Here is a 13503-nt window from a genome sequence, read left to right on the forward strand (position 1 = left end):
AAAACAAACCTTAGAAATTAATGAGTTCTAAACAGAGTTTATACTTGTAAAAATAACTTAAAAAAATATAAACATTTTTGTTTGCATATCATTAGTATGGAGATGAATATCTTAGTGCAGGGGTTGGCAACCTCTGGCACGCGGCTTGCCAGGGTAAGCACCCTGGCGGGCTGGGCCAATTTGTTTACCTGCTGCGTCGGCCGGTTCGGCCGACTGCGGCTCCCAATGGCCGCGGTTCGCCATCCCAGGCCAATGGGGGCGGCGGTGCGGGCGAGGAATGTGCTGGCCTCGGCTTCTCGCAATCTCCATTGGTCTGGGACTGGGGCCAGTGGGAGCCGTGATCGGCCAAACCTGCCGACGCGGCAAGTAAACATACTGGCCCGGCCCGCCAGGGTGCTTATCCTGGCGAGCCGCATGCCAGAGGTTGCCAACCCCTGCCTTAGTGACATCAGTTACAGTTCAAATCTGAAATTTGATTATAAATATACAGGGAAACAATTATCTTTCAAATGACATGGCACTACTGTCTCCTCTTGCTAGTTTGAGGAGCGGAAAAGACTCCATCTAGTTAAAAAATACTTCTAATCTAATTTCTTCCTGTGTTTCTCAGGTTCTTGTGTACTAGTGCAATGCTGGAATGTCTTTAAAAACTTCCATTGGTTATCTCCCTGTTGAAAATATTTTTGGTATTCTTAGCTTCTGTGAAACTTTTATGAAGCCTAAACATTTGGCCAGATTTGATTGTCACTTTTTATAATCCAACTGTGCACACCTTCAGAATACCTAAAAATGTGTGATCAGATTTCTTAAAAATGAGAAACATTTATTGGAATGTGAAACTATTAAAGTTGTTTGTTTGTGGCACTTGTGGCAAGTGCTGAGTAAGGTGCGTGTTTAGCAAATGGCACTTGGCAGTCAAGACTAATCAATGCAAGAAATGTTAACTTTGTTTGACTTCTTCACCAGGACAATATAGATCAGGCTCCACATGCAAATGCATATAACAAAAATGAAAAGGTGCTACAGAGAATTGTGTACATACACTCCAATATTAATGTTTATAAATGAGCCTTCTGAAGTCCAGTTATGTTGTTAGTGTAATGAAGGAATTTATCATTTTCAATCAGATACCAGTGTAAGATCAAAATCTAACCTACACAAACAAGGAACAGTTAAAGAAGACAAATGTAAGATTAACATTCACTTTTAAAGGGACTCACAGTTCCATATGAAAATTTTCTACCCAATCTAATTACAACCAGCATCTAAGATTACTATAACTGGAAGCAAATATGTTTATTCTTTCTCAGTGCAGTAGATGACAATTTGTGTTAACTATCAAGGTTGTTGGGCCCTAAATCTACTCTCACTAAAACCTGTAAATATCCCGTTGAACCTTTTTAAAGAAACAAACAGAAAACACATCTCTGACACCTCTGTGGGCTTTCAAAGGGTTCTTGTGTACTGAATATCTCACTTGCAGGGCCTTTTGTTTTTGGTTTTTATTTTATTTAATTTTTCCCAGGAATTTCAGTGTTTATTACTACAATAAAAACAGGTAAAATAGGTGCAAAAAACTATTTTTTTTCTGCGTTAATATCAGGGTTTATTTTGGTGGATGGAAGGACGGGAAAAAATGTATTCAGCAGATTAAATCTTTGGTGAACGGAATTCAGTGAGGTTTGCTGCAGAACTAAAACAGAACTCAAACACAATGCCACCTCTGAGTTTAAGAAATCAATAGATCTCTAATCCCCAAATAAAACTTTTCATTTGAATAAACAGTTTACTGTTTAGATTCAGAACTATTAGCCTGTAAATATTTACATTTAATAATTGGGCCACACCGTTTGTGGCTCATACACTCAACTTCACCCTTTTCTCCTGCTTTTGTTTTTATTAAAACTTTCCAATACTTCCTTGTGTTCTGAAACACATTCTAATACAGATTTTTGTTTTCTTCTCATTTTAGTCTGTCAATCTTTAAACCATTACTTAACAGCTTGAAATGGGTGTGAGATTCATTAGTCTGTTCAAAGATTAATGCATTATCGTAAAACATATATCTCATGCAATGTATGGTGTCTTCCTAATAAAACAAGTTATTTTTACATATATTTGAATGACCCGAAAGTAGGGTGAAAATTGGGAGGGAAAAAAGAATAATACTTTTTGTAAAACCCAGGATTTTTTTTGGTAAAAATCAGTTTAAACTAGGGCTGTTGATTAATTGCAGTTAACTCATGCTATTAACTCAAATTTTATCGTGATTAATTGCAGTTTTAATCACACTGTTAAACAATAGAACACCAATGAAAATTTATTAAGTATTTTGTTTTTTTACATTTTCATATATACTGTATTCTGTGTTGTAATTGAAATCAAAATGTATATTATTTTTTATTACAAATATTTGCACTGTAAAATGATAAACAAAAAATATTTTTTCAATTCACCTCAGAAGTACTGTAGTGCAATTTCTTTGTTGTGAAAGTGCAATTTACAAATGTACATTTTTTTGTTGCTGTAACTACACTCAAAACAAAACAATGTAAACTTCAGAGCCTAAAAGTCCACCCAGTACTACTACTTGTTCAGCCAATCGCTAAGACAAACCAGATTGTTTTCATTTACAGGAGATAATGCTGCCCTCTTCTTATTTACAGTGTCACCAGAAAGTGAGAACTGGCATTTTCATGCTACTTTTGTAGCCAGCATTGCAAGGTATTTACATTCCAGATATGCTAAACATTCGTATGCCTCTTCATGCTTCGGCACCATTCCAGAGGATGTGCTTCCATGCTGATGACTCTTGTTATAAAAAAAATGCATTAATTAAATTTGTGACTGAACTCCTTGCGGGAGAACTGTATGTCCCCTGCTCTGTTTTACCTGCATTCTGCCATATATTTCATGTTATAGTAGTCTCGGATGATTACCCAGCACATGTTCATTTTAAGAACACTTTCACTGCAAATTTGACAGAAGACAAAGAAGGTACCAATATGAGATTTCTAAAGATAGCTACAGCTTTCGATCCAAGGTTTAAGAATTTGAAGTGCATTCCAAAATCTGAGAGGGATGAGGTGTGGAGCAAGCTTTCAGAAGTCTTAAAAGAGCAACACTCCGATGTGGAAACTATCGAACCCGAACCACCAAAAGAGAAAACCAACCTATTGCTGGTGTGGCATCTGACTCAGATGATGAAAGTGAACACTGCACTGCTTTAGATCGTTATCAAGCAGAACCTGTCATCAGCATGGACACGTCTTCTGGAATGGTGGTTGAAGCATGAAGGGACATATGAATCTTGAGCACATCTGGCACGTAAATATCTTGCAATACCAGCTACAACAGTGCCATGCGAACGTCTGTTCTCACTTTCAGATGACATTGTAAACAAGAAGCGGGCAGCATTATCTCCTGCAAATGTAAACCAACTTGTTCATCTTGGCGATTGGCTGAACAAGAAGTAGGACTGAATGAACTGTAGGCTATAACGTTTTACATTATTTTCGAGTGCAGTTATTTTTACAACATAATTCTACATTTGTAAGTTCAACTTTCATGATAAAGAGATTGCACTACAGTACATGTATTAGGTGAATTGAAAAATACTATTTCTTTTGTTTTTTTACAGTGCAAATTCTTGTAATCAAATAAATACAAAGTGAGCACTGTACAATCAATATATTTGAAAATGTAGAAAACATCCAAAAATATTTAAATAAATGGTATTCTATTATTGTTTAACAGTGTGATTCATTGCGATTAATTTTTTAAATCACTTGACAGCCCTAGTTTAAACTGAAAATGAAGGGGCTTACTCACTTGTAAAAATGCTGCCAACATGGGGGAAGTGCAATAGGTATGTAGATGACCATGTTCTATTTATTACATGCTTGGCCCTCATCAGTCTAGAACCTACCTCACAAACTTTAAAGATTGTTTTCCTCCAATGCTCCTGTGAGGTAGAGACGTACTGTTACATGTAGGCGAACTGAGACAGAGAATTAAATGACTTTTTTCCAAGGTTGCATATTTGAAATAAAACTGGGACTCTGAACTCAGGTTTCCAGAATCCTAGTCCAGCGTTTTCAGCACAAGACTACCTGGTTCATCTGAGTGTGTGCTTATGGACCTAAACAGGTAGGTCTAACTTTGTTCCTGTAAACAGTGACATATATGCTTTTAAAGACACAAAGATGTGCTTCTTTCAAGTAGAATAGAGGAATAAGTGCCACTGAAAATACTGCTTCTAAAATCCCTTAACAGATCTGATTTTGCTTGTAAAACAGGGTGGATTTAAAAAAAAAATCAATATGTTTCCTTTTGTTCTTTGAACTATGTTTAAAATGAAATCTGAATTTAACACAAAGCATGTCAAGGCCTAACCTACTTATAATATCGCTTTAAAAACAAACAAACATGCTGAAACCACGAGTCTCTATCAAAAACTATGAATTAAAGTCTGCTTTTCTTTATAAAGAAAGAGAGATTTTTCCCTGACTAACTTTCGAGGTTTAGTTTTATAAATATGACATAATAGGGCAGCCTAAATAAGTTAGGAGACCGTTACATTTTCAAGAAATTTAAGCGAGTATGAATTTAAGCTCTAGCCAACTTAAACTGAGGCATACAGGTCTGTCTCATCTTACGCGGGTGTTCCGTTCCACAGTTAGTGCGTAAAGCGAAAACCGCTTATAGTCAAAATTACATTGAGTTGAATGGTGGGCAGAATCTCCCGCACTACAGAAACAGTATTTAAATTGTTGTTTTTCTCTTTTTTTGTTTTTTGTTTTTGCCAACCGTGTAAAGCTGAAATCGCGCATGTTAAATGCGCATAAGATGCGGCAGACCTGTATTTGAAAAATTTCCCAGGCTGAGCTGAAAATAATTTAGTTTAATTCACTAACTACAGCTAATCACTCCTGTTTAATAAATCATTTAGTTGCAAATGTAAAATGTCTTTTGATAAGAGAAGTTTGTGTCCAAAGCATTTAGGGTTGTTTTAATAAAAATAAATTCCGGTTACCATCCTAATGTAGCATGTCAGAACATATCATAAGTAAGGCTCTGTGTGTGTCATGGAAGTCACGGAATCCATGACTTCTGCAGCAGCCTCTTGCGGCTGGCCCAGGAGCCGCCTGAGCAGCTTGGGCAGCCCCTGGACCATGTGCACCGGCTGCTGCTGGGGCAGTCTCGGGGGCCCCCTTGACCCCCAGCAGCAGGAGTTTGGGGGGAGTGCTTACCTGGAGGGGGGGGCTCACCTCCCGAAGCTCCACATGCTGCCTCTGCCGGCAGCCAAATACCACCCTTGCAGCTCCCATTGGTCCAATGGGAGCTACAGAACCGGGGCTTGGGGCAGAGCTAAGGAGCTGGGGTTGCCACTTCTCAGGAGCTGGACAGGGAGCCTGTCCCAGCCCTACCAATCCCCCCCGGCCCCAGCACCCGTGGTGCCCCTTGAGTGCCCCCCTGCCCCTCCCAGTTTTAGTTGGGTATTTTTAGTAAAAGTCATGGACAGGTCACGGGCTTAATCTTGAGCAAAAATTAGTTTAGTAAATAAGCAATATATCGTTCACAATTTTCTAACATTAAAAATGTACAATTAATAAGAATCTGGAAATATTAAGCTATATAATTGTTTGAATAAATGTATATAGTTGTAAGTGTACCCTTTTAAGTAGCAAAAAGATGTACCAAATCTAGTGGAAAGGCTCTATTTAGTTGTAAATCAACATGTTTCAATGGTTATATCAGTCAGTGAGAATGCACTTTTGTTTAGAAAACAACTGAAGACTGGAAATGAAAAAGTTAATTAAAATCAAGGCTTGGTGGTCACTGATTTAAATCACTGTGATTTACCCTGATGTAAAACCTACAGGATGAGTTGAAAATATAATAGCATTTTTAATGTAATGCACTTTTTCCACAATGTGCTCATGTAGTGGTGCTTTTTGTTCACTTCGTGACTTATTTGTGATTATTCCTTTCAAGCTATCTTTTTGAGAGACAAGGTGGGTGAATTAATAGCTTTTATTGACTAAGCTCTGTTGGTGAGAGAGACAAGCGTTTGGGACTGACACAGCTACAACTACACTGCAAACTACATTTTAGGCCGTTTCATTAACCAGTTCATCTGCAGAACAGACATAAATTCAGAGGCTATGGCTACACTTGCACTTCAAAGCGCTGCCGCGGCAGCGCTTTGAAGCGCTAAGTGTAGTCAAAGCGCCAGCGCTGGGAGAGAGCTCTCCCAGCGCTGTCCGTACTCCACCTCCCTGTGGGGAATAACGTACAGCGCTGGGAGCCGCGACCACACTGGCGCTTTGCAGCGCCGCAATTTGCAGCGCTGGAGAGGGTGTGTTTTCACACCCTGCTGCAGCGCTGCAAATTTGCAAGTGTAGCCATGGCCAAAGTAGAGCTAAAAGAAATGTGCTTCATAAAGCAGTTTTTTAATCCAGTCTGATGTTTAGTTATTCAGTAAAGGCTTATTTCTATCAAATCTACACTGAACATTTTACAAGTTAAGGAAATAAGTGTTAGGTTCTCACAGTTTCAGTAATTTATTTCAGCAGTGTGCGCCAAATTTTCCGGAGTGGTGAATTTGCCTTCTCTGTAGTAACGGTTCAGTGCAATTTATACATATTTAAGTCAGAAAGATTTTGCAGAAACAAGGATTTATAAACCTAAATGAACCTGACAGTGTCCCTTTAAATAAACTGAGACTGATATTTCTATGCAACTTCTTAGAATGCCAGTGAATTCTTTGTTTGAAATTTAAATGTTTCTCTACAATTGTTTTTGGATGCAAGTCTTGCAGCATTGTACTAGTGCTGTGGTTCTGTTTGGATTTTTTTAAACCTATTTATGTGGTTTTGTGAATTCTACTAGCTGCCTGCATCTTTAGGCCCCTAAATTCCTTTGTAAATCTGGACCTTAAAATCACTAATGTTGAGATTAACAGGCAAATCTAAACATTTCCTATACAGTTAATAATTATAGCCCACTTCATTTTTGCCCTGCATTTTGGGTCTGATTTTGAACTCTCCCTACTTCTTATGCCAGTGTAACTCCATTGATTTCTGTGGCATTATTCCAAACTTACACTATTTTTGTTTTATACTTTATTTGAATAAACGGGATCAGAATAGGTTCTTTGTTTAATCACTTAGAATGGTGCAAAGTGAGTATAAAATGCTAGCAATTAGAATGCTAGCATTTTTCATCCACACAGCACAATGGTTGCAAGGTGCAGGGAAATAACGAATTAGGCCCTTTGTTTGCTGTTGGCTAGTAGATCTGAGGCACAGGAGGTTGGATATCTTGTGGTGGTTTCTCCCACGAAGAAGTGTGTGTACATGAATTTCCTTGTATTGTAGTAGGGAAAGAAGTGCATTCTAATGTACCTGGATTGCCAATGTGAAATGTTGGGATTCCAGTTAGTCATTTTCATGCTACTAAAGAAAAAAAGGCTTATGCTAAATATTCCTTTTCATATACTGTCAGTTTATTAATATCTTATGCTGTCTTTTTAACAAGATCAATAGGTAGTCTTAAAAGCTAAATTTGAATAGTAATGTAACTTTGTGTGGTTGCTCATATGCACAGTCCATTTAATCATGATGTTTTTGAAGCACTGCAAAGACTTCGAGTTTTGCAGATAAAACTCTAGGAAGCAAATGTCACAGCTTCAGGTAGATGTATTTGAGAGGGGAAAAATAAAGGTTGACTGTCTTTTTCAGTGTTAACCACAGTTCTGTAGTGCCATAGGATAAATTGGCATGTAAGAGCTTGCCTACATATTCTGACAACTCCAGCTGATACAACCTATGATTCAGAGAGAGTTCATAGGGTTAGAAACATTTGTCACCAAATATAAAATGGATTTGACAGTTTTTAATGAAACTGGCATTGCTACACTTTCTGTTAGTGGTGACCATCTTAAGTCACTGTTCACACCAAATGTGAGGATTACTATACTTGTGAGCAAAGGTAGTTAATCCAGAAAACTACTTAAAGCTAGTTATCTACAGTTGATCTTAGATGGCATTTCATCTGCATAAATAGGGTGGTATTTCAGTTTAAGTGTGCCAGTGTTACTCAGGTATATCTTTTGCCGCCTAAAAAGATGGAAGTAAAATAAGGAAAAGTCTGAGTAAGAGGGACAAGGAGAAGATGATATTTTCACACTAAAAATTATAGATCACTAGTGTTTAGAGGGAACTAATCAGACTTCTCTTTGTATTTCACTAGCCTATGTTCTGTAGGTCAACTTAAAAATGTGGGATATGGGAAGAGCTAAATTTTAGTTAAATTTTAATAAAACTGGCAAAGACTTTCAAAACAAGAAACATAATTTTTGTGCCTTGATTTTTTTGGGTACCTAGTTTGAAATGCCTGAAGGGGCCTGATTTTCAGAAAGTGCTGAGAAACCCAGCCCTGAAAATTGGCACCCTTTATGGCATCTCAAGTAGGGCATCCAGAATCTGAGGCACAAAAATTAGTAGGCACTTTTGAACATGTTGGCCAGTGTGGGTGGGTGTGAGAGGTGGGTGTGAGGATTTTGTATGTATGAAAATAGCAAAAAATGGTTAATGTTAAAATTCTGAACATAGCTTGCCCTTACTGCTTGGATATTATAGCATGTTTGAGCATTAGAAGAATTCAGCACAAGACTTTGACAGTACCTGCAAGCTGGAAATAGACTCAAAGATTAAAGCAAGGTGGCAACTCGCTGTAATCTTCAAGGGGGTCTCCCATGTGGTTGGGGTCACGAATGCCATCAACAGGAGGCTTAAATTAGTCAACTGAATTTTTAAAAATAGCTTCTTTAGGAAATATAGCAATGCTGCGTTTTTTTTTTTGTTTTTTTTTTGTTTTTTGGTATAACAACTCCACAAGTACTGATTTCAGAAATAGTACTGACAAATTTATATAGTTTCAATCATTCAGGTTTTTGTCTGCCAAACAATTCTGTTAGAATAACAAGCAATTTTGGGGGATGAACTTGTCTTGGAGTTCCACTGTTTAGATGACTGAAAGCATGAGACTAATCACACTGTGCCAATAACAGTATGCCCAAACGTATTGTTGTATATTAAAATGCACTTTCCTGTGTGGGTGATAGGGCATGTTTCTTTCTATGCAAACTTCCATAGATTATCATCATAATAATCAAATGTATAGATTAAAAAGAGAGCTAATGAAATAACTTCGAATTTAGGGTATTGTACTAGTAACTGGATTTAAGTAGGTATCAAAGTGTGTCTAAAGCAGTACATTTAATTAAAAATTCTAGATTTCTAGGTCAGTGTATCTACTTCAACTCTTGTTTTATGGCTATAGGCTTATAGGCCTTGTGACAGACCCAGACCAGTGAAGTACAGGAGTCTGGTAGAGAGCAAATATACTGGTCGCTGGATGAGTAGTCTTCTGTTCCCTGAGTAACCAGAGCAGGGGCTGCACTAGAGTAATCAGGAACCTGCTAGAACCAATTAAGACAGGCAGGATAATTAAGACACCTGGAGCCAATTAAGAAACTGCTAGAATCAATTAAGACAGGCTAGCCAATCAGGGTACCTGAGTTTAAAAAGGACCTCACTTCAGTTTGTGGTGTGCATGCGGGGAGCTGGGAGCAAGAGGCACGAAGAGCTGAGAGTGAGAAGACATACTGCTGGAGGACTGAGAAGTACAAGCATTATCAGACACCAGGAGGAAGGTCCTGTGGTGAGGATAAAGAAGGTTTTGGGAGGAGGCCATGGGGAAGTAGCCCAGGGAGTTGTAGCTGTCATGCAACTGTACCAGGAGGCACTATAGACAGCTGCAGTCCACAGGGCCCTGGGCTGGAACCCGGAGTAGAGAGCGGGCCTGAGTTTCCCCCCAAACCTCCCAACTCCTGATCAGACACAGGAGAAATTGACCTGGACTGTGGTTTCTACCAGAGGGGAAGGTCTCTGGGCTGTTTCCTGACCCACATGGTGATTCTGTGAGGTGAGCAAATCCGCCAATAAGCGCAGGACCCGCCAAGGTAGAGGAGGAACTTTGTCACAGGCTATTAGCTATAGGCTTTTCTTTTCCTGTTCTGTGTTAAATATATACGTTAAAATCTTGTTATACAGTAGCATTGGTGGTGAGTCTCATGAGTATAAAAAAATCTTGGTTTTTTATAATTTTAGGAATACTGATTAGTACAATCCTTTTGACATGTTCTCTTGTTAAGTTTGTCTAATGCTGAAGTGAGTCACACTTTAAAAATAAGAAATTCTAAAATAGATTTTATAGAACATACAGAAAACTGCATTAAAAACGTTAGGTTGCAGGACAAGCACGCACAAGTTGGGAAATGCTGGCATTAAAGTTGCTTGTGCAGTCATTAATTTGGACCCCTACTGCGTATGCATTATGATACAGTCTTTAATTACATGATCACATACTATTTGGTTTCCACAGGGTTCCTGCCTCATTCAGTGCACAGGATTACACAGTGTTCTGGGAATGAATCAGGGTTGTCTAGCAAAGAAAGGTGTTGTCAGTAGGACTCCTGTCTCATTTCTTGCAGAAATTGGATGGTGTCTAGTGAGTAAGGCGGGATTGCAGGAAGTGAAAGGATGCTCTCATCTTTGTTGGTTAACTTCTGCCCTGCAGAATTGGTTTCTATCCCTGCCTCTGCTACACAGCTAGTCACTGAAACCAAACTTGTCAGAGATGGTCTCTAATTATGTGGCTCTCATTTTCTGAGTGCCCATCTTGAGACCCGGGGGCCTGATTTGACTAATCAGTACTGAGCACTCAGCTGTAGCTGATGTCAGTGGGAACTGTCTGAATACATAAAGTGCAATATAATGTTAAGTACTCTGAAAAATCATGTCCTCTCTCAAATTGGGAACCCAGAATTAATGGATTTCTGTGCCTCTGGTCCTAATCTATAAAATGAAGCTAATACCCCCTCATCGCACATGTTTTTTGTGAAGATAAATTAATGTTTAAGAAGTACTCAAATACCTAGCACCATAGAAATATCCATGAGGAAATTAATAATTCTGCCTTTACAGCAGGGCGGGGTTTATAGAAGAGAACATCTTACTGTAATTAAGACCTGAACAATGAGGATAAAACAAAATATTGGTTAGATACTTATTAAGTGAACACTGTGTATCCTGTCCACTGAATGAGGCAGGGGTCTTGTGGAAAAAATAACGCATGATCATGTAATTAAAGATGAATCCTAATGTATGTGCACAAGGGGGCCAAATTAAGGTTGCACGGGCAACTTTAATCTGACATTTAACTTTTGAGTGTTTGACTCTGCAACCTTAATATTTTTTTAGCATTACATTTACATCTGCATGGTTCATCAGTAGAGTTGGAACCTTTAGATCTACTACACAGAACTCCACTGCTTGAGCTAATGGAGTAATTGATAGCAATAGTAGGTGATCATGCTCTCTGGAGACCAGCACTAGAAGGAGATGAGAAATCTTTTGCTAGTGGGTTTCACAGATAGTGGTTGACAGCGGAGGAATGGTGGTACTCAAGTGCCATTCCAAGTTCCGGAAGGGATTGTGCTCTAGTGAGGACAGACTCTTCTGCCCTGTCCTCTCCAAACTTTTCTTATCCTAGTCCTGTCTCTTCCCCACCCCTGGCTCCTTGTCTCATTCTTCTTGCCATCCTAGTCTCTAACCCTGAGACTTCTAATCCTAGTCTGTCTATTCTTGCCCACGCAGTCCCAGTTCCACTCCCCTCATGGCTTCTCATTAAATCTGTCTTCTCCTCCAACCCCACGGACTCCCAGTCACCTTGGCCAGGCTTCTCATCCAATCTAGGGTTGGAGGAGAGGGAAATCCACTTCTTGTCCAGTCTCTTTACCCAACCAGCTTCATTTTTCCCTCCATATCCCTGATCCTTGTCAGTTCTTTCCTCCCCTCTATGACGTTCCCCTCTGGTGTTATCTGGACTAGTGATCTGCTAGGTCACTCCAATCCTTGACTCTGGGAGCCAGCCTTACCCTGCACTGCTGTGAGAACCTCCACTCCTGGGCTGTTCATGCACAGCTTCTGGCATGTAAACTAATCCTTGGATTGTGCAACCAAATGACACTAGCCAATATCTCTGGTCCCAGACACAACCCTAGGAACCTCCATCTTGCAGTGTCCAGTTATGCCCACTAGACGCTGCAAACTTATATGAGTTAGTCAATTTAACAAAGAAATGTATATGTATCAGGCTTTTTATCCTAAGGGAAGTCTCTGACACGGCTCAAACCAAACGCACTGCTTCAGGTAGAATAAACCGATTTATTAACTACAAAGATAAATTTTAACTGATTATAAGTCAAAGCATAATGCATCAGATTTGGTCAAATGAAATAAAAGCAAAACGCATTCTAAGCTGATCTTAACACTTTCGATGTCCTTACAAACTTAGATGCTTTTCACCACAGGCTGGCTGGTTGTCCTTCAGCCAGGCTCTCCCCTTTGATCAGTCGCTTGGTGTGTCTGTAGATGGAGGTGGAAGTGAGAGGAAGAGCATGGCAAATGTCTCCCTTTTATCATGTTCTTCCTTCCCTCTTGGCTTTGCACCCTTTCTCTTCTCCCCCCCCCCCCCAAAGTCAGGTGAGCATTATCTTATCATGGTCCTTGACTGACCAAGGGAAGGGGGGTGACTCACTCGAGAGTCCAACAGATACTTTTGTCGCTGCCTAGGCCAGCGTCCTTTGTTCCTGTGAGGCTGGACTGGGTTTGTCCTATACATGCCCTGATGAGGTGTGAACTGCCCCTCTGCTCCTTGAGAGTTTTTGCCTAGGCTTATTTTAAGCCATGAAAACACATTTTCAGCCTCATAACTATATACATGACATTATAAACTATAACATTACTGTAAGAACAATTACTATAACATCACTATAACAAAAATGCTTGGTGCATCATGAGCCTTCCGAAGACAGCCAACATCACAAACTTTGCATTGGATACCACACAATCATTTTACAAGGATGAATATGGGGGTGCTGGGTGTTCCCCCAAGGTACAGAGCATCACAACCTCCTTTCCTCATTCTTCCTCCATTCCCTCCCTCCCTCCCCCACCAGGGCCCTAGTTTTAGTCTCCCTCTCTTCCCCGAGCCTTACCCAAACAGTGGTAGCCTGCCCTGTTCCAACTCCCAGTGTCAGTTTCCCTCTCACCCACCCTCGTCCCCAATTCCAAATCTCATCAGACGATTTGTCCCAGTCTATTCCTTTCTCTCCCCCTTTGGACTGGCTTTTCATTTGTGCATTTGAATTAGATTGCAACTTTCTCCATGCTTCCTGGATGCCAGCAGAGAGGTTATTGAGAGGACAGAAGCTACTGGGTTCCTGAACTGAGTTTAAGTGCTTGGTCCCGGTCTAGAGGAGCTATTACAGGGTAAGTCCTGAGCCCCTGTAGCCCAAGGCTAGTGCATATTCAGTCACTCTCTGGGGATGGTCAGTATGCAGTGCAGTCACATATGGGAGCAGGGAGGAGA

The 13503-nt window shown here is 39.8% G+C and overlaps 1 protein-coding gene across 1 annotated transcript in view; it reads left to right on the forward strand.

Moving 5' to 3' along the window:
- LOC120372006 (SLAIN motif-containing protein-like) overlaps nucleotides 1-13503 on the forward strand; it is a 73616-nt gene that overhangs the window by 4785 nt on the left and 55328 nt on the right.

This window comes from Mauremys reevesii, linkage group 9 (assembly GCF_016161935.1).
Source record: "Mauremys reevesii isolate NIE-2019 linkage group 9, ASM1616193v1, whole genome shotgun sequence".
Classification (NCBI taxonomy): Eukaryota; Metazoa; Chordata; order Testudines; family Geoemydidae; genus Mauremys; species Mauremys reevesii.